This window comes from Rhipicephalus sanguineus, chromosome 8 (assembly GCF_013339695.2).
Source record: "Rhipicephalus sanguineus isolate Rsan-2018 chromosome 8, BIME_Rsan_1.4, whole genome shotgun sequence".
Lineage (NCBI taxonomy): Eukaryota > Metazoa > Arthropoda > Arachnida > Ixodida > Ixodidae > Rhipicephalus > Rhipicephalus sanguineus.
The window spans coordinates 137895898-137923417 of NC_051183.1; the positions used below are offsets into that span (position 1 = coordinate 137895898).

At 45.2% G+C, this 27520-nt stretch overlaps 1 pseudogene; it reads left to right on the forward strand.

Moving 5' to 3' along the window:
- The window catches only part of LOC119403529 (uncharacterized), a 38951-nt pseudogene extending 15961 nt beyond the window's left edge, over nt 1-22990 (forward strand).
- The last annotated feature ends 4530 nt before the right edge of the window (nt 22991-27520 follow it).

A 27520-nucleotide genomic window follows, 5' to 3' on the forward strand; every position in this document is an offset into this window, starting at 1 on the left:
CTTCTTTTGCGCTGGCGCACACGGTGCTGATTCCAAAGTCTACCGATGAAGCACAGCGTAAAACTGTGAAAGGATATAGACCCATAACTTTAATAAATGTGGATTACAAAATTTTTATGAAAGTCTTGGCTAGTAGGATGCAAAGTATTATAACAGATTTAGTAGGGCCACATCAGACTTGTGGAATCAAAGGTAGAAGTATATTTACAAACATTCACGTAGCGAGGAGTATTCTAGAATACTGCGATGCTCAATTAGGAAAAGCAGCGATGGTACAAATTGATTTTTCAAAAGCCTTCGATATGGTATGTCATGCCACACTGTTTGATATACTGGAACACGCTGGCTTGGGTTCTACTATATGTGAAGGAGTTCCAATGGCATATCAAAACTGTACCACCAGTTTGGTTGTAAATGGGGAACTGACAGAACGCGTTGATGTTCGTTCGTCCGTAAGACAGGGATGCCCTTGTCACCATTAGTGTTTGCTCTGTTTTTAGAGCCCCTGTGTAGGAAAATCATTAAGAATGATCAATTAAGAGGTTTCCGGCTGCAGTCCTGTGAGGTACGAGTGCTTGCATATGCGGATGATGTTGCTTTTATATGTACTGACAAGGAAAGTGTGAGAATAGCACTGCAGATCACGCAAAGTTTCTGCGACCAAACTGGTAGTTTATTAAACACAGACAAAAGTTTTGGATTATGGCATGGTTCGTGGCAGCAGACACCCAGTGTCTATGAGAAACTGCAGTGGAGCACTGTACCCAACAAATACCTAGGGGTACCACTAGATAGATATAGAGAAAATACGCAGTTTTGGAGAGACAAGGCGGAAGAAATGAGTACAAAGACTTTAAGCTGGGGTGGGCGAAATTTGTCAATATTTGCAAGATCCACGGTATGTAACGTTTTTTTTTGACAGCTAAAATATCGTACGTTCTCCAGGTTCTCTACTGCACAAGAAGTAATATTCAGCGTTTTCATATGATATTTGCAACACTTCTCTGTTATGACTAATCTTTTCCGGAAGGTCAGAGACCTTCCGGAAAATCGCTTGGGGTTAAGTCACCTGTTCTTGAAACAGGTAGTTAGTAGAGTTTTATTCTTGAGATCAGCAAAACCCTTTCATCCATACAATTATTCAGGTCATGTTACCGGGAGCTATACCAGAATTTGTTGTCTCCACCATGGACAACAGTCCGTATAAAATATCCCGCTACTTCTGCGAGGTGGTCTCTTCCCATAGGTTTCTTATAAGTAGATTTTCTATTGAATACTTAAGTAACGTTCCCAGGAAGCGCCTACTGAAAGACCTGGCAGACATAGTTTTTCCAGCCCCCTTCACAGAACCATTTATGGGGACGGTTCGGGGAGGGACGTCCTGAAACGCGTAAAAAAGACGTTTGTTCCACCTGGGGTTAAAACGTTTTTCTTTAAACTTCACACGGGCACACTACCTGTGAAAACATGGATCGAACAACGAGGCATGATTGTGCCGTGGGGAGTGAATTGTCTTTTGTGTAACAAACCGGAAACTGTAGAGCATGTTTTTATTGACTGTTGGGACGCTGTGTTTTATTGGAATGTTCTGCAGAGAACATTGAAGAAGGAACTACCAGTTGATGATTACGGAATTCGATTTCTGCCTGTTCGTGGAAATAGTGTCCCGTATGACCTCTTCACGCTTCTAGGTCTTTATAGCATATGAAGGTCACGTATGGATATACGAAATGCTGAGCCACAAGCGCGATCGGTTAACGCCTATTTTGTTGAACAGATCACGAAGCTCAGAGAAGTGCCGGACCACCGAGGGGCAAGTGATGAAATGATTTGTATATTAGATACACTGAAACAGTTAAAAGTGCATAAGTATATCCAGCCAGCCTTACGCATGCTGGTGGGTGATGTGTGGCACATGTGTATATGTATATAATGTATTAACATTGCAATAAAGAAAAAAAATGACTGTGGCGCAGCGGATAGCGTGCCCGGCATCCGTTGTTGCGGACCGAGCGGTCGTGGGTTAGACGCCCGTTAACGGATTTTTTTCTTTGCTATCTGATCGCGTACATTTTTTTCGACGTCATTTCCGTGACGGAAATACGTCACTAAAGTCTTTGTGCACCCTGGCATAAAATGCTTTCGTGTCAAAAACACTTTGGGAGGCTTAAAAAAATACGAAGTATTTCTTAGCGAGCAAAAGGCTCTTTAACAATTTCTATCTATCTATCTATCTATCTATCTATCTATCTATCTATCTATCTATCTATCTATCTATCTATCTATCTATCTATCTATCTATCTATCTATCTATCTATCTATCTATCTATCTATCTATCTATTCCCTTTACATTTTTGTCTCCTTAACTTCGTACATACCAAAATTGAGAGAGAAGGATATGAGTTTACGAAGAAAACGATTCACAAGTTATGACATGAATAACGTGGCTTGCCCTTCTCGCAAAAAAATTTCCCTGCCATAGAGCCACGCCAGTGCTATAAATTTCTTCAGAAAAACACATGCCGGGTGAACGCGAATTGTGCTTCCAGTGGTGGCTATCCGATTTTATAGCATGTAATGATTGAATATGAATGATATATTTCATGTTATTTAATAAACATTACATGCATACTCCTATGACTCAGCAATCTATAGTCGCGCCTTGCGCGACCCCGTAACAATATGTCAACGACCGCTGCTGCTGATGTGCAGATCATCGCGCCTAAAGCCCCTCGACGTTGGCAAAGTACCGCCATTCACTGTACTCGCCGCCGCGCGCTCGTCCTCCTCTCTCCCTTCTCGCCCCTTTCGCGTCGTCCTGTTCGCCGCTATTTCTGCGTGACGATTGTCTCCTTCACGGTTGCCCTTAGAGACGCGTGGATCTTGCGTTTTGATGGTACTTTTCTTTTTCGCTCGCGCCATTTTTCGCCGCGGCTCCACGCAGCGAACGTTGCGAGCGCTTTGTTTTTTGCGCTGCGTGCTGCCGCTATGCCGTGCTGTTGCGCCTATAACTGCAAGAACCAGCATACAATTGGTTACGCACATTTTATCATACCGCAAGGTAAGCGTGATGCCATGCACAAGAAGCAGTGGCTGCACAACATTGGCCAGAGGAACATTGTTTCGACAAAGAACAGTGTTCTTTTCGAGGTAAGGCGACTTTGTTATCGCTCCTGTCAAAGCATTGCTGAATGCGGAGTTTTAAATATTCTGGCTGCTCATAAACGTTCTTTTTTCTCGGCTATTTTTGCGTTGCGTAAAAATGAGGTTGTTTTCAATATGCTCAATATTCTGCTGAGACTCCATCACTTCGCATGTTGGCAACTGTTATTCAGTCTGAACTGCACAACTGACACGGCTTCTCGATCGCACTTGTCGTGATTGTTAGATTCCGTTTATTGTGAATGTTTGGTGGAAAAGAAAAGAACGATATGACGAATGACCCTTACAGGTGCTGGTTTCCCAAATGAGGTTTTTTTTTTCCTCGTCGATTGGGGAGGGGGCGGGGGGTCGGTTCACACACAAGAATAAGGACACAAATGCGATCTTGCGCAAGAAAACAAAGAGAAAAACGTGCACTGCGCAACACAAGAGCAATAACATTATGACAGCGAAAGTGAGCCGTTATCTAGCAGGCCGCGCGCCGTTCGTTAACCAATTAGAAACTAGATTATCTCTTGTACCGGCGTCACACGGGCACTTTTCGTCGCGAGCAAAGTGAATCCTCGATCGAATTTCTTGATCGCGATCAACAGTCATCGCTACTATACGGTACAAACTAATCCGGACCCAGTTTGGCGCAAACGTAAATCAAATCGCAATCAGGGAGCCAGAGGTCGATGAGGATATCGCGATGGTCTCGGTCCCGATCGAACGCGATCGCTATTCTAGTGAGCGTAGCAGCGCCTGATCCGGATCGAGCCTAATACAGATCGGCCCTGATCGGGATCAATAGTGCCCGCGTGAACCGGTATTGATTACGGTGTTGTCTGTTATATGACGATTCACCTGATGGGTGCATATGCTTAACGTAAAGGCACTGCAGTTTCCCCTACTAGGCTGCATACTTTAAATATAGCTTCGAAAAGAGCGCTTGTTTGCGCCGCGGGATACAACGTGTACCAATGCTCACTGCATGTAGACTGCTATTTTCTAAGTGCTTTTTTGGGTTGTATCCGACTGTATAGCTCATAAAATCAGTGGCTTGACTGTGAATACGCAGCAAATCTCAATTACACGAATATCCGCGTGGAATATTCCTTGCAAAAAGTGGCTCGGCTCAAAAGAAAACGCGCTACCTCTCATGCACTGACACTTCCGAGAAAATAGAGCACCTGTTGGTAAAGAACAGGCGGATAGTGCGAGATATCATCTTCTGTCCATCTTTCCTCGCAGTGAAACCTCTTTGTCATTTGTAAAACGGTGTATATTTGTGCAGTGATATACTGTTACCACTTTTCTGTTTTCTCGATATTCTCTTTTTCGAAACATTACTACTTCATAACATATTTACGCACTAGCAATGATTCTGGGGATGAATATGACGCGATGCTCTTTTGAGGCACGTATCAACCAACGAGTAGCGCGCGCATGAAAATAAATTATCCCGCGATTATTGCACCCTGATTTTGGCCCTGATAATTTTTTTCCTAATAAAAATCGCAATTGCAACACTGCTACTACATAATCTAATGACATTTTTCGTGTGAACTATCATAGTACGGTAACTAGAGGCGTTTACCTACCCTCAAGGTACTGGATCTCTCCTCTCACAGGTAAACCGAGTGCTAGTTTCTTTGACACCAACGTCAAAATACTATTCTGAAAAATCTTTTTCCTGCGCTTCTGTTATTGTGGTAGATCAATTACTGTTGGCGCCGCTTGATCGTACTGACACTGCGAAGCGTCTTGTTCAGTTTGGAGACCACCGCGCAAATATACTTTCACGTCAAGATAACACATGGATTGACAATGCGAAGTCATTGCAAGATGCGACGTTGTAAGTACCTGTGTTGCACATGCGCTCACAGGAAAGAGACAAAACATCCAGACACAGGCTGACATAACGCAAGCTAAACTATATCAAAGCCTGTTATCGTGTGGCAGAAAAACTGTCTGCATGGTGGAACGCTCCATAAAGCTCCTTTTATATTAGCATGCCCCATTTACACGGCTTTCGGAAGAAACTGACCTTTTATTAAGTTTTCACACCACTGCGGCGCGCAAGTGGCTCGTAATCACGTGCCTCCATTGAATTCTGCGGCTCGCCCGCGGGAGCCGCGGCGAAAAGTGGTGCCGTGCGCAGCGCTCACCGGCGGCGGGCGAAGAGAATCGAGGAGGAAACGCGCGCACGGAGGACAGTGCCGTTACTTTCCTAGGTCAAGGGGTTTTAATCGCACCGTAGCCTGCTGTTCATTTCTATAAAACTGACGCATTTGCTTCAACGTGAGCCCCGCCACGGTGGTCTAGTGGTTATGGCGCTCGACTGCTAACCCGCAGGTCGCGGGATCGAATCCCGGCCGCGGCGGCTGCATTTTCGATGGAGACGAAAATGTTTGAGGCCCGTGTACTTAGCTTTAGGTGCACGTTAAAGAACCCCAGGTGGTCGAAATTTCCGGAGCCCTCCACTACGGCGTCTCTCATAATCATATCGTGGTTTTGGGACGTTAAACCCCAGATATTATTATTATTATTGCTTCAACGTGAGTGCCGATGTTACGTCGAACCATAAACTACCCTTCCGGCGCGAATGTAGTCGACGTGCTAGGAAAGATCTCGATATGCGTGTACAACTTCTTAATCTACACAAAGACGTTGATCCATGTCGTAACGCGTGGCTCAAAACTAAAAAAAAAGAAAAAAAGCGGCGAAGGCAGCTACTCGGCGATTGTCTCGCATCACATCGATTTCCTCGAAGCGTCGGATCTGCCGGAATTTTCACGATATAATGACGCCACTTGTGACATGCGTATCATCGCAACGTACGTACACTTCGTTGCGATAAAAATGACATCGCTTTAATAACGTGAGTGCTGACGTTGTTTCAGACCACGTGCTGCCCTTTACATGCCAGTGTAGTCTACGTACCTGGAAAGGCCACCATATGCGCACAACTACTAAATTTAACCAAAGGTGTCGATACGCTAGGTTCAAAGCGAAGGAAGCAAGGAAAAACGGGAGAGAGGAAAGACAGGGATGTTAACCAGTTTGGCATAACCGGTATGCCACCCTGCACAGGGGGAAGGGATGGGGTCCAAAGCGAAAAATTCGGCACAGGCTGCTAGGCCGACTGCTTCACATGAAATCAATTCCCAGAGTGTCTAGCATGTGGCGGATTTTCCTAACGAGGAAACAACGAAACAAGGAAATTCTTTACAACGAATTTCCTTGGTTTTTCCTCATGCTTGCTCGCATAGTGTGTCCTTAGAAAGGCAGAATACTGAATACAGATAGTACATTACTTTACAGTTGCGACCGTCAATGGGGCAAAGCATACATGAACGCACCTAGCTTTAGTGAACCTTAAAAGCCTCCGTGATCGATCTGGTTTTATTTCAGAGTTTCGATGACTATCCAAACGGCTTTACTTGTAACCTACCCAATAAAAATTACCCCCAAAAACCAAAACAAGTTTACTTTGTATCCTTTAAGCGATCGTCTCGAAGACAAAGAGAGAGAGAGAGAAAGCTCTTTATTGAAAGGCAGAGAATTTAGCTGGCGTATGCATATCGCTGACTTGCTACTCTGCGTGGGAGAGGGAATTGGGATGGAAAGACAGGAAGAGGAGGCGGAGAATAAAAGAAGTAAAAAGATAATCCTAAAATAGTATAATTAAATAAGTAACAGCGCTGCTTGCGCTAGTGGCGCAAGGCTGGAACCAAGAGCGGAGCTAGTGTTCGACCTAGCTTATTCTAAGTTCTAGCTAGTAATGCCAGGCTTTCGCTAAACAGGCTAAGTTTTTGCTGGTTGTAATAAGTATGGCTCGGCTCGGCTATTTTTGTGATTTGCTGTTGTGATTTTAGTCACATGACTAGTTGTTACGCGATGGTACGTGATTCTATTCAGGTGAGTATACCAGGCCCCGGAAAGTCTCAAGTTCTAGCGATCGCCGCAAAGGGCGAAAAAATCAACCACGGTGAGTTCCAGCTTCAAAGACCGGGAGTGGATCTAACCTCTGCGTTAAGATCGCATGGTGCCATTGTGGTGGCCGCCATTCGCGCTATTGCACGTTTGAAGGTCCCTCTATTTTAGATGCGAAGTATCTTAAGCGGAGCTCAATCCGGTGGTGGTGGTGGTGTGCGGCGTGACCGCCCTTACTACGCATGCGCATACCCTCTCCACACACCTCCTGTCCTCTACCCCTCTCCCATTCCCCATGTCCTCTACCCCTCTCCCATTCCCCTCTCTCATTCCCCTCTCCCTCCCCTCTCCACTTCCCCTCTACCATACACCTCTCCACTTCCCCTCTCCCCTCCCCCTTTCCACTCTTCCTCTGAAACGCGGGCTAGACATGCCCAAATTATCTCCTGCGCAACGCCGCGATGAGCTCGAGCGCATGCGCGTCCCCTCCCCTTCGCTCTCCTCTCATACGCTGCCCCCCTCTCGCCCGCCTGTCGACCGCGTTCCCCGCTCGCCCTGTGAGAATTAACGGCCAGGCTAGATGGAAGATACGACGCGCGTAGCGTCCCTCTTCGCGTTCCACGACGCGAGGTCGGTGCCTGCCTATATTGGACAGACGGGTGCCTGCCTTAACGAGAGACTACGCCAGCACAATAACACTTTAAAAGGCACACCTACTTCACATTTATCTGCTCATTGTCGTTCTTGTGGGTGTAAACCGTTGTTTAATCGCACGCATATCATCTTCAGGCACGTTGACCAAAGGTCTCGTGAAATCATAGAAGCCTTTCACATTAAGTACAACAATGATGTTTGCATTTCCACCCCATTTATCTGTCTGCATGACTGCGAATTTAGCCTGCTTGAAAGGAGTGACAATTATCTGTAATGCGATGATGCGCACGCAGTCGGATTACGTGTATTTATTCTTTTCTGCTCAATAAACCCAACAGTTGTTAGTCCAGCGCCTGTCCTGTGTAGTCCTCCTTCTCGTGTCGTCGTCTTTTTGCGCTGTTTAAACAATGAAGTTAAACCAACTAGCCCAATTTTACACACTGTTGAGGTCGGTAGCATGCCCAACGAACGCCAACGGAACGCGATCGTGCAAGTGCGCTGGCTTCGCATCGCCTCATGGTCCCCTTTAGCGGGAGATGGTGTAATTTTTTCAAAGGTAGCGCAAGCTCCTCCTCTCAGCGCCGCTTCCTCCTCGCCCGGCCGCCATTATTGGGCGAGACTCGCAAGGCGCGCCCGGCCCGCATGCGGCGCGTCGAAGCGCTTGCTTGTGCTTGCTTAGAAACGCGACAATTCTGGGCGCAGATTCACACAGCTGTTCGTGCGTAAGATGGGTAGTAAAAATAGTTTGTGGTTGGTCGATACATTAGCTATCATTTCGCGTTTTATAAGCAAGAAAGCGCACACTGGTGCCGGCATATAAGAAATCTCATTGCGGCACCTGACGCGCGAACAGCTTTCTGGACCTGTGACCTCTTTTGACAACTTGAAAACCTAGCATTTGTGCATTGTATCTGAGTTCATAAGTGTAGGATGCGTCGCTCGCACCAGGCGAACAAGAAGCAGAACATATCAAACGCAATCCTAGAAAGTCTTTGCAGCTGCCGTTTTTCTTTTCGGATACCGTGGTGTTTGTTCACAAGATGCATTTCGGAAAATCAGATGCTACATCAAATTATGAACACACAACACGGCGGAGGCACCTATTTGCTAAATACCCCCAGCGCGCATTCTTTTAAATTTCGAACTGGGTTGAAGCGCTTCTGTTGTCCCCTCAGGTAAATATCTTTTTGGATCCATCGCGTGCTTCTAGTGCTCATTAATTGGGGCTACCTCTTTAATTGAAGACTGTTCCAGACTGGCAGATGCAGAAATATGCAGGGAACCGCATTAGGCTTTAGTTTCTTGAAGCCATTCGTCGCAAAGATGGCAGGCTTGAACTGATCGTCCGTGAAGTGTTTCTGAAATATACAGACATCCTCCAATGTGCCCTCTGTAATTTGCCTAACGAAATACGGCCGAAATGCTCAAAACTTCAACAAATAATAAAGCGCATCAAAGAGAAACATGCACCAACTGTCTTATAATAATTATTATTGAACACAGAGTATCAGTAACACTAAATCAGAAACACTGAGAAATGCGGATAAACTTCAAAAATATAAAAAACGACAACACATAGAATAAAAACTTACACCCGCTTCAAATAAACATATAGTTCAGGGGAAAAAATTAGTGGGTTGGAGAACAAACATGCGTTTAAAAAAATAGTTTGCACACGGGCAGCTTTGCAGCATATTGCCAAGTAATATTTTTACGCTCAGCAAATTACGCTGATCAATCGATGCTACTTACTTGCCATGTATCTTTCTTTATAGTACACATCTCATCACCACCCTCTATATATGAGCGCTAAAGGAACAGCTCCGACTTTCTCAGAGTAAGCTTTTTAACGACTTTTGGCAAATGAATTTTGTAAAATCTACGGGCCGCGCCAGGGTTGAGCGAGAAAACAGAGATCTTGCAAAGATATTTTTTCTCAAACGTTGCAGTAAATTTTTGCGGAACAGTTATTTTCGCTGTAAATATAGTGTGCGAGAAAGCGTGGCCGATAATGTCACGCCGCTTTTTTTTTGTCTAACTTAGGCATCAGTATCGAGCCTTAGCTCCGACTAAAAGAGTTCGAATGGCAAATATACGCGAAAGGGTTCAGTAGTGGTCGATTTACCTCAAAAAGCCTCCCGTCGTGGCAATCGAAATTCTTTCTTCCGATAAAATGGAACCATATCGCTCGCCGTTTGAGGTTTTCCTTTCCATGAGGAACAAAATAAAAAAAGCTTGACACCCCTGGCAATGCTGTTCGAGGAGCCAACAGCGCAACAAGTTGGCATCTGGCTACAGCCGATGGCATCTTGCAAACTGTAAAAAGCTATAAGAAGCTCGCGCTCACGTACAGCGTGCACGTGCGGCGGTGTTTCTACGTCCAATAATGGCGTCGTTTTGCGGCGCCAGAGCAAGAGGCGGAGGGGGTCATCGGAGATAACTGGTCACGTGTCGAGCCTAGTCCAATAGGGGAGCACAAAAGGGCGAAGAAGAGAGGAGAGACGCAGAGGGCGGGGAGGAAATTCTCCCTTTCCTTTTTAGGCAATGGTTTGCGCTACCTTTGAAAAATACAGGGACCTTAGCACGTTTTATGTAGGGGCGCCCTCGTCGGGGCAAACTTCAAATCAAAATATTCTTTAAATAACTGAGGTTAGTAGTTTGCATACTGTTTCACTTCAATAAAACAAATTGTTCTTTATAGGAAGTGGCCTTGCCTTGCAAGGTACCGTTTCATCAGTCTTTTGTAATAGATTTTGCTCCAGCTGACTCGTAGTTGTCAGCAGCTTATCGGTTCACTTTCTTCATTTCAAAATATACGGCGGCAGAGGCGGCGCAACGGCACGTAACGGTTCGCGGTGCATTCGGATGGTTCTCGCGCTGTTTCGTTTGGCTGTAAACGTTTCGAGCCACTGCCGGCTGACACACTAGCTTTCATTTTGTTTGTTTTGATTCGTTAAAATGCTTTCGCGAAATGCATTCAGGTGACTTCGGGGGAACGAAGAGACCGTTGAAGCTTTCACCGGATGACACTCGTTTGAAGCCCGTGAATATACGGACCGGTGAGTAAAAACCCATTGCTTCAGTTTTTTTACCAATGGCTTTATGCGGGTGTCACACGGAGGCGGCGCACTGCAATATTCAATTTTTCAACATGTCATACTCTGTCGATGAGAAAACATGCGTTTCTGTCAATGAGAAAACATGCATTTACATTTTGCGGCTCCTTTTCCTTGAGAAAATTTAAGTGGAGACCGGAATGCTGCAGCTGGAGGCTCCTTGATACCAAACATTTTATTTTATTATTTGAATGATAGTTCTATCTATACAAGGACCAATTATTTCTGTTAACTTACGGCTTTAGATGCATACTAAATACACGCAAGGGAAATGGTAAAAGATGTTTATTTATCACACATTTGCCATCCCATACTTATGACAGACACATTTGTTAGCACACACTTCCCTATCACGTTAAGAGGTCAAATTACTTGACCCTCCTCAACTTCAAATGTTTTTGGCGCTCCCTTTGGACACTCCTGTCTGCTTTTCTTGCCTTTTTTTGGTAAACTACTTCGGTGCTTCCAGGAACACCGTAGGAACAGCGTCTTCTGACAAACGCGGGGTATCTCAGCAACCTCACCGTTTATAATGTGTTGGTATGTCCTTTCGATGAAACTCACGTCGAAGTGCCGGTCGCAAACAACGCTGTCCCTCATCAGCACTTTGTCAGTCCGCATAATATTTCGAACTCATTGTTCTCGCCTCGAGAGATCCTTCGGGGATTTAAAGACCCAAAGCTTCTCCGAGCACGATCTATACCCGTCTTTACAGCAGGGACGACGCATGCACTTGCGCGATTTGACGGCATGGTTCGCAGGACACGTGGGTACAGTGGCGGGTAAACAAACGACGACAGCGAAGGCGAGGCATCCGAACAAGGTGACGGCACAGCACAGAGAGAACGAACGAGCCAAAGCAAGCGCGGCGAGCACCTGCTGCTACACGAGCGCCCCTTGCGGCGACCAGAACTTTCATTGCGTTCCGCGCATCCCTCTCCCACGGCGGGGATGCAGCGCCCGTCACACTTCCCCCTCTAGGCACCACACTAGGGGGAACTTAAAAGAAGCTAGGTCGTACACTAGCTCCACTGTTGGTTCTAGCCTTGTGCCACTAGTGCAACCTGCGCAGATTATTTATTTATCCTATTTTAAGGTTTTCTTTCACTTTCTTTTTCTCCGCCTTGTCTTCCTGTCCTTCGACCCCCAATCACCTTCCCCACGCAGAATACTGTGTCAGCGATATGTAACGCCAGCTAAATTCTCTGCCTTTCAATTAAGAATGCTCTCTCTCTCTCTCTTTGTTTGTTTTCTAGATGATTGCTTAAAAGATACAAAATACACTTCTTTTATTTTAGGGGGTAATTTTTGTGCGTAGGTTACAGTAAAGCAATTTGGATGGTCAGCGAAACTTTGAAATAAAACCAGATCGATCACGGAGGCTTTTAATGTTCACTCAAGGTAGGTGTGCCCTTGAACATTTGGCTCCATCGAAAGGGCCGACCGTCCCCCAGTCGCCAATACTATCAGTATTCACTATTCTGCTTTTCCAAAGGCGCCCTATGCGAGTAAGTGTGAGGAAAAAAATCAGAGCATATCCACAGAGTGAATGATGATGAGAGGGCGAAGCTGCGGAGGTTCATCGGTAAACCGTGATTCTTCCGTGAATTCTGCCCAGTACATCATCACCGACGTGAGATCTGGCGCGTTTATACTAAAGGTTCGATGAGAGTTATGACGACTTGCAGCTCACTTTAATTTTACATGTACGGTGTGAATTTTCACTGTTTAGAAAACCATTGCTTTAGAAAACATCTGGCGTCTTTCGTTAAGCAGCTGGCGTCTTTTCGTTTTGCTTTTAGAAAACATCTGGCCTCTTTCGTTGGTTTATTTCATCATTCAACGGCGTTTTGAACAAAATTTTTATTGTTTAACCACGCACAAGAGAAATCTCACCAGGCACTACCTTGGAGGTAAACAATGGCTGCTAATAAGAATGAGAGACAGAAGAATTCGGCTTTTAGTTAACGCGCACGCTGCGAATTTTTTATGTTCAACAACGCACAGGAGAAATCTCCCACCGGCACCACCTTGGAGGTCAAGATCTGGTACTAGCGTTACGCACTACGACGGGGACGAACGGGTGCCGCTTTAAGGAGCTTCGCCCCTAAAAATGCCCCCACCTCCCCGAAGTGAATCGTCAGGAAATGCGAATGCATTTCTTGCGCCGAGAGTACACGGCGTAGTAATTTCAATGGCGTAAAGCTGGACACATCGACGCACTCAAGTGTCTCCCTTTTGGGCGCCTCTTTCAACTTCAAAATTGGCTAGCGCGAAAATCGACACGGACTAAGAAGGAACACTGATGTACAGGACAGGCGCTACTCGCAACTAAGCTTTATTCAGAAACGTCTTCCTACATATATTCACAGCCGAGTGGCGCGCGCAGGCGCAATGCACATGACGGTCGACATGGTAATCAGGACCGGGATACCAAAACATATTCGCATTATAACCAAGTGTCTAAGAACAGTCTTTCCTTACTGCGCAGAACAACAGAAGTGTCACTGATACATTCACGGTCTTTCTATTGAATGTGATAAGCCTCCATTAGTTCTCTCGCCAGCGCATTCCCACTTCTGCCCAGAATATGTTTTGGTATCCCGGTCCTGATTACCATGTCGACCGTCATGTGCATTGCGCCTGCGCGCGCCACTCGGCTGTGAATATATGTAGGAAGACGTTTCTGAATAAAGCTTAGTTGCGAGTAGCGCCTGTCCTGTATGTACATCAGTGTTCCTTCTTAGTCCGTGTCGATTTTCGCGCTAGCCAATTTTGAAGATTATGAACCAACTAGCCCAACAACGTATACTCTTAAGCCTCTTTCAACGAACGCTTCCTACGTGCGTTCGTAACCATCTCAGGGATGTAGCCACCGCCTTAAATTCAGCACAAACGCGTTTAGAACGCGCTGTTTTCAGGCTGTGCCAAGGCAGCACAAAAGCTACAAACGCGTTTCAAACGCACTGCATTGAGGCGGTGGCGCAGGGACGAGAGAGAGCCAACAGCGAGAGAAGGAGCGCCGAAGCACTGCACCTATCCTTTCCTACACACTCTCCACACACGCGGGAGCTCCGCTGAGCTCCCGCGATGCGAGCGCCCTCACACGCCAGAGCGCGCTCCTCCTCTCCACTCACTCTCCTCCGCGCACACCACCTGCTCCGGTTGCTAGGGCCGAGGATAAGCGTGCGCGCCCGCAGCTGTTGCTATGGGAGAGGGAGTGAGAGCGGAGAGGCGTGCGGACACTGACGCCTGACCTAGCCCCACTAAGAAATGCATTCGCATTTAAAACAAGAGAATTATTTGTTAAACCGCCTTGGGAAGATTACGCCACATCCAACGCACTGTGGGAATTAAATTTATGTGAAGCATTCGGCCAGTAGCAGCCTCTGCCGGATTGGTCATTTCACTTCAACGTCGGCACTAACGTTAATAAAGCGATGTCAGTTTCATCGCAACGAAGTGCACGCTACAGTGCGATGATATGCATGTCACTAGTGGCGTCACTGTTTCGCGAAAACTCCGGTAGATACCACGCTTCGAGGAAACCGATGTGATGCGAGACAATCACCGGGAGCTGCCTTCGCCGCTTTTTTTCTTTTGTCTTTCTTTTTGAGCCAAGAGTTACGACGTGGATTAACGTTTTGAGCACATTAGGATGTTGTAGGCATATCGAGGGCTTTCCTAGTACGCCGACTTCATTCGAGATTAAAGGTTAGATTATTGTCCGACATAACGTCGGCACTCACTTTAAAGCAAATGCGTCAGTTTTATAGAAATGAAGAGCACGCTTGGGTGCGATGATCTCCACATCAGCAGTAACGGTCGTTTGTATATTGTTACGGGGTCATGCAACGCGTGACTATAAATTTCTGAGTCACAGGAGTATGCATGTAACAGGGGCGTAGCCAGAAATTTTTTTCGGGGGGGGGGGGGGGGGGGTTCAACCATACTTTATGTATGTTCGTGCGTGCGTTTGTATGTGCGCGTGTATATATACGCAAGCAAAATAGCAAATTTCGGGGGGGGGGGTGTTGAACCCCCCACCCCCCCCCCCCCTGGGCTACGCCCCTGGCATGTAATGTTTATTAGTCCGACACCCAACAGTGGAATTACATTTCACTTGATCCAGCAAGTGTTTTTCTGAAGCAACTTCAAGCACTGGCGTAGCTTTGTGGTAAGGAACGTTTCTTTGCGAGACGGGAAAATCACATTATTCACGTCATAAATTGTGAATCGTGTTGTTCGAACAATCGTGTCCTTCTCTGTCAATTTTGGTATATACCAAAACTAGATAGATAGATAGATAGATAGATAGATAGATAGTAGATAGATAGATAGATAGATAGATAGATAGATAGATAGATAGATAGAAGATATATAGATAGATAGATAGATAGACAGACAGACAGACAGCCAGACAGACAGACAGATAGATAGAATAGAAGATAGATAGGATAGATAGATAGATAGATAGATAGATAGATAGATAGATAGATAGATAGATAGATAGATAGATAGATAGATAGATAGTATAGTATAGATAGATAGATAGATAGATATAGATCATTATTGAATAAAATTTCATTATTGAATCTGAGTTATATTGGTGGGTTTCATCGATAATTAGCATCGCGATTTGCGAAGTGCTACAAGTTTTACCAATGTGACCGCGATTACCGGTCTCGTGGTGGTGTTCTGCTGGCGATTGCCGATAACCTTGCTTCTTATGTTATTCATGTTCTATCTTCCTTGAGCTGGTGTGTGTGCGCGTGCTCAGTGATTCTCGCGAAATAATAATTTGAGTTTGCTACCGGTCACCATCTGCATCGTCATTCTTCTGTAATGACCTGCACGATGTTATTAATCAGCTGTCCGTCAGATACCCAATATCACCCTTCTTCATCCTTGGCTACTTCAACTTTCCTGACATCATGTGAGAAAGAGACTCGGTTGCTTTAAACCATAGCTTAGCTGAAAGCAAGGAACATTTTTTACTTTTCTCACGACTACAACTGGACCCAGCTCCAGCTCGTTGACTTTACCCCTCGCATTACTCCCACATCCGCCACCATATTACACCTAATACTTAAGACTACGCCTGGCCTAGCTTCTCCTTCAACTCATCTACCGGGTATTAGCGACCACGCTATAATCCACTTCACTTCAAAAGCAGGGGTTTCCGTCAAGAAAAAAGCAAAGTTATCCAAGACTATAGCAAGGCGGGCTTTGATGGATGAAACAGAGAATAACAATGTTTTGCTGACTTGTTTTTTGCTGGTTTTCAGCAGCGATAAGTTGGGCAGAACTGGTTAGAATATAAGAACAAATTTCTTCACCTAATTGATCGCTTTGTGCCTAAAAGAAAAGTTCCAAGGAATCGTTGAAATGTACATGCACTGAGCGAAATGCGCAAACGAGCAATGGAAGAAGAGGACAGGAGTAGTGGTGATGTCCTCTTGTTCTGTTACTCGTTTGTGCATTTTGCTCAGCGCATCTCAATTACAACGTCGTACCAACTAGCCCAATGGAACGTTGTTATTTCTAAATGATATTTCATCGAATCCTCGTACTCGATGATTTAACAACGCGTTAAAACACAGGCGAAATAAAAAGAAGCGGCTATTTTTACTCGCGAAATTATCAGCCAGAAGTGACCATTGGTCATCCTATCATGTATTGAATCGAGAATTCTGTATTGCGCTTTCGAAAGCCAAAAAAATAATTCTTTGTTAAAACACTTCCTTCGCTCCTCGGTCTCAACCCGCGTAAGTTTTGGAGCATCATAAGCGGAACTAAAACGCCACATGTTCAATTAATCCAGTCTGAAGTCACAGTTGCACTTAGTGAGTGCTGCGATGTTCTGAATGATGCATTTGCGGCACACATTCATAAGAGCACCCCCCCCCCCCCCGATATTTCCGCATTTACCAGGAACCAATTTCTTTCCAATGGACTCCGTCATCATTGACGCAGTTGGTGCTGAAAGACTGATTGTCAACTTGAAAGTGTCTTCATCAACCGGTCGGGATTGTATTTCGTCAAAAAAGCTGAAATGTACACAAGTCTATTCTGCTTTAATATTGCCAATACTTCTTGAACTGGCGTTTGCACTGCCATCTGACTGGAAGGCTGGAAGGTGGTTGCTGTGCGTAAATCCGGTGATGTACATTAGTATTTGTCAGCATGGATTCCGTAAAGCAGTTTCGTGCGGAACGGAGTTTCTGTGTTTTACTAACGACTCATTCATTACCGCAGATCTTAAATTTGATACTGACTGCATATACTTAGATTTCGCTAAAGCATCTGACTCCGTCTGACATGAACTACTTGTTTTGAAACTTAATCAGCTCAATATTCACCCCAACGTACTTGCATGGATTAAAGAATTTCTATCTAACCGTAGCCAGTATGTGACAGCCAACAATTTTTGTTCACCTAATTCCGCTGTAAGGTCTGGTGTACCACAAGGGTCCGTTTTAGGCCTACTGCTTTTCGTAATTTATAATAATGATCCTCCTTCTTGGGCTTTTTCCTCAAAAGTCCGACTATTCACAGATAACTGCGTACATTACTAGAAGATTGCAATCTAGATGGGATATTCCAATGGTGGAAGAATGGCTCATGACAGTTAATATAACCAAATTTAAGAGCATGCGAGTTTCACGCCAAACTACTACCCACTGTTCGCATACATACTGCCTCAATACCATTCCATTACCATCTGTTGAAAGTTGAAAATATTTTGGTGTGCAGATATCTTCCAATCTTTAATGGAATATGCACGTACAATATTTGAGTAACAATGCTAACCGCATGCTTGGTTATCTACGTCGTTTTCCTCTGCCCCATCGTCAATCAAGCTAACACTCTACAAAACATTGGTAAGGTCAAAATTAGAGTACGCACGCGCCATATCGGATACAACTCATGCCATTCTCATTCAAACTCTCGAAGCCATTCAGAATCGTGCAGCGCATTTCATCTTATCGAATTATTCACGTCATTCCAGTGTCACATCCATGAAGAACACTCTAAACTTGCCTTCGTTCCGCCGCATATTGCCTCGCCTTAAGATTTTTCACAATAATTATCATTATAAGAGCTATTTGAAGGACGCTCTCTTTGAGCCACTTCGTTTCCATCACCGAAGACCGATCACCGCTATAACGTGGGCTTACCATCCTGTCCCACCAGATTGTGCAATGGCTCGTTGGTTCCACCTTCCCGCCTCCATCGCCTTCATAATAGGCGAAAAAATTTCAAGCTCGCCGTACAAGATGACCCTGTTACTTTCCTTCAACTACACTTGTAATTATTGTTTTGCCCACTCCTTTCTGTAGTGCCTTCGGGCCTTCAAAATATCTTTCATAAATAATAAATAAATAAATAAATAATAAATAAATAAATAAATAAATAAATAAATAAATAAATAAATAAATAAATAAATAAATAATTTGTGCCACCCTGGATGCATTTCTTATTTAAAAAGAAATGCATTTAAAAATGCATTTAAAAGGATTCATTTCTTATTTATTTACGTACCTCTCGGCACTGAACTTCAAGAAAGCCATAAAGCCTAATTTTGATCACCCCGTGTATTATACCATTAAATGGCTACGCACTATAATATTTGCTTGAAAATTTCTTAACTGCGACCAACTTTGTTTCCTTTGAATGGCACGTCTGTCAGTGTCTCAAAAGCTTCATGTTTCTCGCTCAATGTGTATTTCGTTGCGAAACAACTTATTGGGGTAGCTTTGGTGCTTGACATGACAGCCTTTTATACACTTGGCTGTCAATGGCTTGGAGCATTCGTAATTTGTGGTAGTCGCTGCTCTACTTGCCGGCTAGCTAGCGGGTTGCTACTTCATTACAAGCACATCAATAAGAATCCTCCACACCATGGCGCTAATGCCGGTGTGGTGTTCTGTCTTGTACGTAAATGTTTCACCGTATCCGCAATACCGGATCACCCAACAGGTGTACAGCAGAAACAACGCTGGCAGCGAATTTTTTGTCGAGCATTGTGCAAGCGTAGAAGACGGACATCAAACTGCGATGATTTTTCGTATTATAATTGTTTCTTAGTGTAGAGCACTCGTTAACGACATACTAACGTGCAATCTATAAACATTTTTTTCTTCGACATGAGAACACGTGCAGCGCAGAAACACATCGGACGTATTGTATGCTTGCACAAAGCGTCGCAGGACACCGCCGCTACTAACACTACGGCCACCTAGAGCTCCAAATACGTCGTGATCTATCTGGCCAGCTACGTCTCGAAGCTCTAATATTTTTCGTTAACTTGGTATATACCAAAATTGAGAGGGAAGGATATGAGTGTACGAAGAACGCGATTCATAATTTATGTGACATGAATAACGTGACTTCCCCGTCTCGTAAAAAAAAATTGCCCTACCGAAGAGTAACACCAGTTCTTGAAATTGCTTCAGACAAACACATGCCGGATCACCGCTAATCTTGGTTCCAGTGTTGGCTATCATATTTTATAACATATAATGATTCAGCATGAATGATTTATTGCATGTAATGTAATAAACAATACATGTATACTTCCATGAATCAGAAATCTATAGTAACGCGTTGCGCGACCCCGTAACATTATGCCAACGACCGCTACTGCTGATGTGCAGCTCATCACACCGTAGCGTGCTGCTCATTTCTATAAAACTAACGCGTTTACTGTAATGTGAGTGCCGACGTTACGTCGGACAGTAAGCCACCCTTTAGGCGCAATATTAGTCGGCGTACTAGGAATGTCCTTCACATGCCTACAACTTCTTCATGTGCACAAAGACGTTGATCCGCGCCGAAACACTTTACCCCAAACAAAAAAAGAATAAAGAAGAAAGCGGCGAAGGCAACTCTCGGTGACTGCCTCGCGTCAAATCAATTTCTGCTAAGCATGGGGCCTACCGGAATTTTCACGACACAATGCCGCCAATAGTGACATGCCTATCATCTCACTGTAGAATACACATCGTTGCGATAAAACTGACATCGCTTGATTAACCTGAGTGCCGACGTTGCGTCGGACCATGTGTTCCCCCTTACACACCAGTGTAGTCTACGTGCCTGGCAAGCCCACCATATGCGCACAACTACTAAATTTACTCTGAGGTGTCGATACGCTTGCTTGAAATCGAAAAATCTGGCACAGGCTGCTATTGGCCAACTGCTTCACATGAAACCGATTCCCACAGTGCAAGGGATTTGGCGGAATGTTCGCAAAGATGTTTAGCAAAACATTTCCGCGTTTTAGGCGCGAAGCTCCTTAAGGCGGCACCCGTTCGTCCCTAGTAGTAGTGGGTAACCAGTCGTAACGCTAGTACCAGATCTTGGCCTCCAAGATGGTGCCGGTGGGAGATTTTTCCTGTGCGTTGTTGAACAATAAAAAATTCGCAGCGTGCGCGTTAACTGAAAGCCGAATTCTTCTCTCATTCCCCATTAGCACCCATTGGCATGTTCCAGTAGGAAACGTTAGTAGAAGTAGAAGTGTAAGTGTTAGCTAAAAGCCGACTTCTTCTGTGTCTCATTCCCATTAGCAGCCATTCTTTACCTCCAAGGTAGTGCCTGGTGAGATTTCTCCTGTGCGTGATTAAACAATAAAAATTTTGTTCAAAACGCCGTTGATTGATGAAATAAACCAACGAAAGACGCCAGATGTTTTCTAAAAGCAAAACGAAAAGACGCCAGATGTTTCTAAAGCAAAACGAAAAGACACCAGCTGCTTAACGAAAGACGCCAGATGTTTTCTAAAGCAATGGCTTTCTAAACAATAAAAATTCACAGCTTACATGTAAAATTAAAGTGAGCTGCAAGTTGTCATAACTCTTATCGAACCTTTAGTACAAACGCGCCCGATCTCACGTCGGTGATGATGTACTGGGCAGAATTAACGGAAGATTCACGGTTTACCGATGAACCTCCGCAGCTTCGCCCACTCATCATCATTCACTCCGTGGATATGCTGTGATTTTTAGGGGCGAAGCTCCTTAAGGCGGCACCCGTTCGTCCCTAGTAGTAGTGGGTAACCAGTCGTAACGCTAGTACCAGATCTTGGCCTCCAAGATGGTGCCGGTGGGAGATTTTTCCTGTGCGTTGTTGAACAATAAAAAATTCGCAGCGTGCGCGTTAACTGAAAGCCGAATTCTTCTGTCTTTCATTCCCCATTAGCACCCATTGGCATGTTCCAGTAGGAAACGTTAGTAGAAGTAGAAGTGTAAGTGTTAGCTAAAAGCCGACTTCTTCTGTGTCTCATTCCCATTAGCAGCCATTGTTTACCTCCAAGGTAGTGCCTGGTGAGATTTCTCCTGTGCGTGATTAAACAATAAAAATTTTGTTCAAAACGCCGTTGATTGATGAAATAAACCAACGAAAGACGCCAGATGTTTTCTAAAAGCAAAACGAGAGAACGCCAGATGTTTCTAAAGCAAAACGAAAAGACGCCAGCTGCTTAACGAAAGACGCCAGATATTTTCTAAAGCAATGGTTTTCTAAATAATGAAAATTCACAGCGTACATGTAAAATTAAAGTGAGCTGCAAGTCGTCATAACTCATCGAACCTTTAGTATAAACGCGCCCGATCTCACGTCGGTGATGATGTACTGGGAAGATTCACGGTTTACCGATGAACCTCCGCAGCTTCGCCCACTCATCATCATTCACTCCGTGCATATGCTGTGATTTTTTTTCTTCATACTTGCTCGCACAGGGTGCCCTTAGAAAGACAGAATACTGATCACAGAGAGTATTCAAGAACAGCCGAGCGCAGCGACTGTCGATGCAGCCAAATATACAAGGCCACACCTATCTTAAGTGAACCTTAAAAGGCTTCATGATCGACCTGGTTTTATTTGAGTTTCGCTCGCTATCCAAATAGCTTTACTTGTAACCTACGCAATAAAAATTACCCTCCAAAAATAAAACAGGTTTACTTTGTATCCTTTAAGCAATAGCCTAGAAGAAAAAAGTGAGACGAGAGAGAACTCTTTATTGAAAGGCAGAGAACTTAGCTGGCGAATACATTTCGCTGACTTGCAACTCCGCGTGGGGAAGTGGATAGGGGATGGAAAGACAGGTAGTGGAGGCGGAGAAAAAGAAAGTAAAAAGAGAATGTTTAAATAGGATAACTAAATAAATAATGTGCGCAGCTTGCATTAGTGGCGCCAGGCTGAACCAACAGCGGAGCTAGTGTTCGACGTAGCTTCTTCTACGTTCTTGCTGGTAATGGCAAGCTTTCGCTAAAGAGGCTAAGTTTTTACTAGTAGTACTAAGTATGGCTAGGCTTGGCTATTTGTGTAATTTGCTATGTCCTAATTTCAGCCACGTGACCAGTTGTTTCGTGGTTTTTGGCGCATGTCACTAACTAGTACATGCGTGTGTTACGAGATTTTAGTCACTGTTATGAGTAAATGGGCACGAGGCACGGGCCGAACGTCGGAAAGCGGCGATGGTGTGCGAGGCATGGAAAATCCCCCGATGGTGGGCACTCCTGCCACGTCCGCGCACGCGATTGGCCGGGGAAGGGCTCGTGGCAGGCGAGCCGAGCCGTGGTGCGGAACCCCAAGAAAGAATACGGTGATTGTTCGGTGGAGCGCCGTACGAGAAAGGTGGAAGAAGCCAGCGTCTCACAGGTGAAGAGAGCGGCGGGTGCCGGCCCCGGAGGTGCAGCACGATGAGTTTATATCGACCTCGGCGATGACCGAGATAGGCTGTTACATACCTGCCGCATCCTCGTCACAGCGGGTTCCAGAGCGCCTTTAACGCTTCACCTACGTTGGCTGAACGGCTAGGACCCACAGGACAGTCCACGGGGTACTTGCCACGTCATCCCTTAAGCCGCCGACTCACGAGGAAGGAGGCACCGAGAAGGCAGCTAGACCGTCTGCCTCCACTGATGGCCACGACCGGGAATCAGGCAACAAGTGGTTCGCCGAGTTGCTGCTGAGCAACTCCGGCCGCGGGACCTCATCAGGAGGATCCACGGCGAGTGCAACGCAACATGGACGACGGATCGACATTGAGGCCACTCCGACCGTCGTACAAGTAAAGACGCTTCTGTATGGACGCGACCGAGAGGCCCGTGTGGCCACACTAGAGATGACCTAGAATAGGGGGAGTGTCCAAAGCGCCGCGCGAATACATGGGAGGAGCGAGGGCCTTTTGCGGTGAAGTTCCGTGCCGCGGCGCTGCCGTGCCGGACCCGTGGTGCAGCACGATGAGTCGTACAATGGTTACGAAGACCATGCGGTCATAATACAGGGCCAAAAAATACCCAGGGTAAGCGAGTACAAGTACCTCGGAGCATGGGTAAATGAGGGGGATAGATATATGGAGGTATAAGAGAAAGCATCGGTAGCAAAGGGAAAGAGGAATGCTGCAATTATGAAGCACAGAGCTTGATGAGGATACAATAGGTACGAGGCGCTTCGAGGGCTGTGGAAGGGTGTGATGGTCCCGGGGCTTACATTTGGGAACTCAGTGGTGTGCATGAAGTCAGAGGTACGATCAGGAATGGATGTAAATCAAAGGACGGTGGGCCGCCTCGCGTTGGGCGCTCATTGGAAGACGACAAAAGAGGCTGTAAAGGGTGATATGGGATGGACAGGCTTTGAAGTGAGGTAAGCTCAGTGCAAAATGAGATTCGAAGAGAGGCTGAGGAAAATGAAGAAGAGTAGATGGGCACAGAAGGTTTTCGGGTATTTGTATAGAAAAAGCGTTGACACGCAGTAGAGAAAAAGAACTAGGAGGCTCACCAGTAAATATACGGCTAGCAGTGCGGGCGATATGGCAACAAGGAGCATTAGGCGGAGGGTCAGAGACGCGGAGAGGATGTATTGGATGGCAGCGATGGAAAAGAAGCCGGCTCTGAGTAACTACCGAAAGGGAAAAAACGAAATAAGGAGGGAAAGGTTTTATGATAATTCAAGGGGAAGCGCTTTGCTGTTTGAAGCAAGGTCGGGCTGCCTTAGAACGCGTAGTTATAAAGCGAGATTCAGTAACGAAGAAGAACAATGTACGTGCTGCGGGGGAACTAAGGAAACGATGGAACATGTACTGATTGAATGTGGCGATATTCACCCAGGTATACGTGTGGGCACGAGTCTACATGAAGCCTTGGGTTTTAGGGACAACAATGGAAAGCTGAACACGTCGGCGATAGAAATAAGTAAGAGACGGTTAGAGTATTGGTGGCAGAAAAGTAGAGATAAAGTACAAAAATAATGGGGAAAAATAAGGTCATTCTGCCTTAAGAGGCAGAGAGATGGACCGTGAATTTATATTTTTTTGTATAATAACATAGATATAATCAGTGTAGGTAAGGTATTAAGCCAGCTTGAAACAAGGAAGTCTTTTTTTTTTCTTTGAGCCTGGTGGCAGACATGTCACCGCCCCGTTATAAAGGGGACGCTCATAGCATCCATCCATCGTGGGCTTTCTCGGTGGCGGAAGCCGCGTCAAAGCGGCGAGCGGTTGCTACACGCGTGATATTTTGGCCGCTAGTAGCTGAAATTGCGGGAATTTGGGAATATTTAATACTGCGTCGCTACAAAATAATACTGCAGCGACTCATCACACAGAGAACGCGTTTGTTAGTTTGTGTGTTGTGAAACGGGGATTTTGTATATATCCTTTTAGCTGGTTTGTACACTTCCGCGGCTGTTTGAGGAACGCATCCTGTGAGCAGTTCATCGTGAGAAAAAGCGCTTAACTTACTTTCGTGTGGAATGACGACCGTAAACTTGCTGCAGGAGAGAATAAACTGGAGATAACCAGGAGAACGTAGCACATATGCAGCTCGTGCATGCTAACGCGTTTGCACCCTGCATATCCTATCTTTTATTTCGTGCATTCGATTTGTTTTACAAGGCTGCCTCCGGCGCTCTGATGTTTCAAGCCATTTCATGCGAAGCCGAATATGTCAGTCGGCGTGGCCGCGGTACCAAAAGTAAAAAATTACTCGCGTAACTCGCGTCTCGTTAACTTGGTATACACGAAAATTGGCACGGAGGGGCACGAATGTACGTATGGCAAACACGACCGATAGGTCATGGCATCACTAACTTGACATGCTTGCCATTTGCGTAACGACTAACAATAATAATATGGTGCTTGGCTCGCAAACCTGCTTTCTGTAGCCAGAAATAATTCTGACGATGTGTGGTCTGACGATTTGTTTCCTTCAGGTTATAAAAAACGTGGTGGTCACCAATATCGATGTCAACATGTTAGATTTACCCATACATTTTGAAGAACTGTCCGCGCATAGGTAAAATGTATGCGAAAAAATTACATGAAAAAAAAAACATGGTCCCTTATGCATTCGCCTGAGATGACTCGAAAACGAAAGCCATCTTTTTCATGAGTCGGTGCATTTATCCTCCCTCGCCCCTCTCCGAAAGCTTTCTGCACCTCACCTGCTTTTACATTGTCTTCGTGATCGGCTCCGTGATCGCGGAGGCAATGCAAAGCGACCATGTCATGTGATGGCGCCATCATATGACGTCACAATGAATGATGCCATAGTGACGTCACAAGTTTTGTCGATCTGTGACGTCATGGTCACGTCATCGCGTGATGATATTGTGCATCACCCGTGTTGGCTACGCGGGACGCCGACGGCCAATTTTCGTGTTTGATGAGGCATCTAAGGCTTCAGCCTGAAAAACGACAAACCAAAGATGATGAAACGATAACAGTGCAACATCGTGTATGCCTCACTTCACTTTACGAGCGATCGCCTGAAAACAAACGCAATTCTCAGTTCAGAGCAGCTGATTGCACGCATCTGCGGGACAAAATAGGCTTGCTTTACCCGTCTGATCATCTGTTTATATTTATTCAAGAGATGAGCAGACTCGCTATTTAAGTACCCCGAAGCCTCAGCACGAAATTGTGCTGGACGCTATATTGAGGTCATCAGGAAAAAGCGGCAAATCACGGTCGGGTGCCCTGTTGACGCGCACTCAACTGCCACGGAAACAGTAGTATTTTATGTAACTACTCGCCCACATCTTTTTGTAAAGTCTCTGAAGCGCGCGAAGGCTAACCTCCGAGAACCGTGAAAACATCCAAAATTGAGAATGAGTTGTTTGGAACTGTTTTCATTTCGTATGGTGAAGGCTTGAAGCAATGCACGCATCTCGCGCGAGAAGCAATGCACGCATCTCGCGCGAACGTTTCATACTGACGTACAACGATCCAATGCAACATGCGATAATATATATACAGGGTGTCCCAGCTATCTTTAGCCAAGGGTTAAAAAATACAATATTAGGGGCAGGCGAGTGAAATTACTTGCAAATTGCTGACAGCCACCTTGCGCACTACAGACAATTTTTTGTTTTGTAATTAACTAATTTTTTAATTAGGACGATTTAACTAAATTGCTAAATATTGACTTTAGGCAAGAAATGCTGCGCGCAAAGTTCGAGAGCGTCTTCAGAAACCCCAATCGCATCATTTGCGATAAAGAAAGTCTCACGTATACCATTTTTTCCAAGCTGCAAAGAAAGCCCGCGAAATACAAAAAAAACCACGTGACTAGCGCGCTCGCGCGCCGCGAGGATGCTGCCCTCAGCCGTGGTTTGAGCGAACGAAATCAGCTGCGGCCGCGACTCGGCGTCTCCGTTGCAGCGGTAGGCCGATAAGTTAAAGGTGGTTTCTTGGCCCGCGCTCGCTACAACTTGCACCGTCTACGCGCAGCTGGCTGGCAACGGGCCAAGAAACCACCGCCCACTTATAGGCCTACCGCTGCAACGGAGCCGGCAAGTCCCGGCCGCAGGTGATTTCGTTCGCTCAAACCTCGGCTGAGGGCAGCATTCTCGCGTCGCGCGAGCGCGCTAGTCACGTGGTTCTTTTTGTATTTCGCGGGCTTTCTTTACAGCTTGGAAAAAATGGTAGACGTGAGACTTTCTTTATCGAAAATAATGCAGTTGGGGTTTTTGAGGACGCTCTCGAACTTTGCAAGCAGGATTTCTTGCCTAAAATCAATATTTAGCAAATTAGTAAAATCGTTCTAATGAACAAGTTAGTTAATTACAAACAAAAAATTGTCTGTAGCGCGCAAGGCGGCTATCAGCAATTTGCAACCTGATTTCACTCGCCTGCCTCTAATATTGTATTTTTTAACCCCCTTGGCTACAAGATAGCTGGGACACCCGGATATATATATAATAATATAGTATAATATATATCTAATATATATATACTATATATATAATATATTATATATATATCTACTATATATTCTATATATATATTAATATACTATATTATCGCTATTATCGCATGTTGCATTTTTTCAGGCTAGGTAAAAAAGGGGTACAAAAGGGATCTCTGCATTTGAACCGTTTTCTGAAGTGATTGAGATATTACACTTCTATTTGTCAGTTTCTTACCGTATTTTCCTTTCGGCAGCTTGTACAGCAAGAATGGGAGCATTTGTAACTTTGTTTCATGATATCTGGATATTTGAAAGGATTTTCGATATTACGCATTTTATGCAAAAATTTGGTGGAATAAGGTTAGTTTACCTGGCATTGCTTTCCTTTCAAATGTTTGCGAACGGTGAGCTTTGTTGTACGCTACCTCAGAAGCAAAAATAAGCCAACAGCATTGCGGTCGTATGGCCGTCTC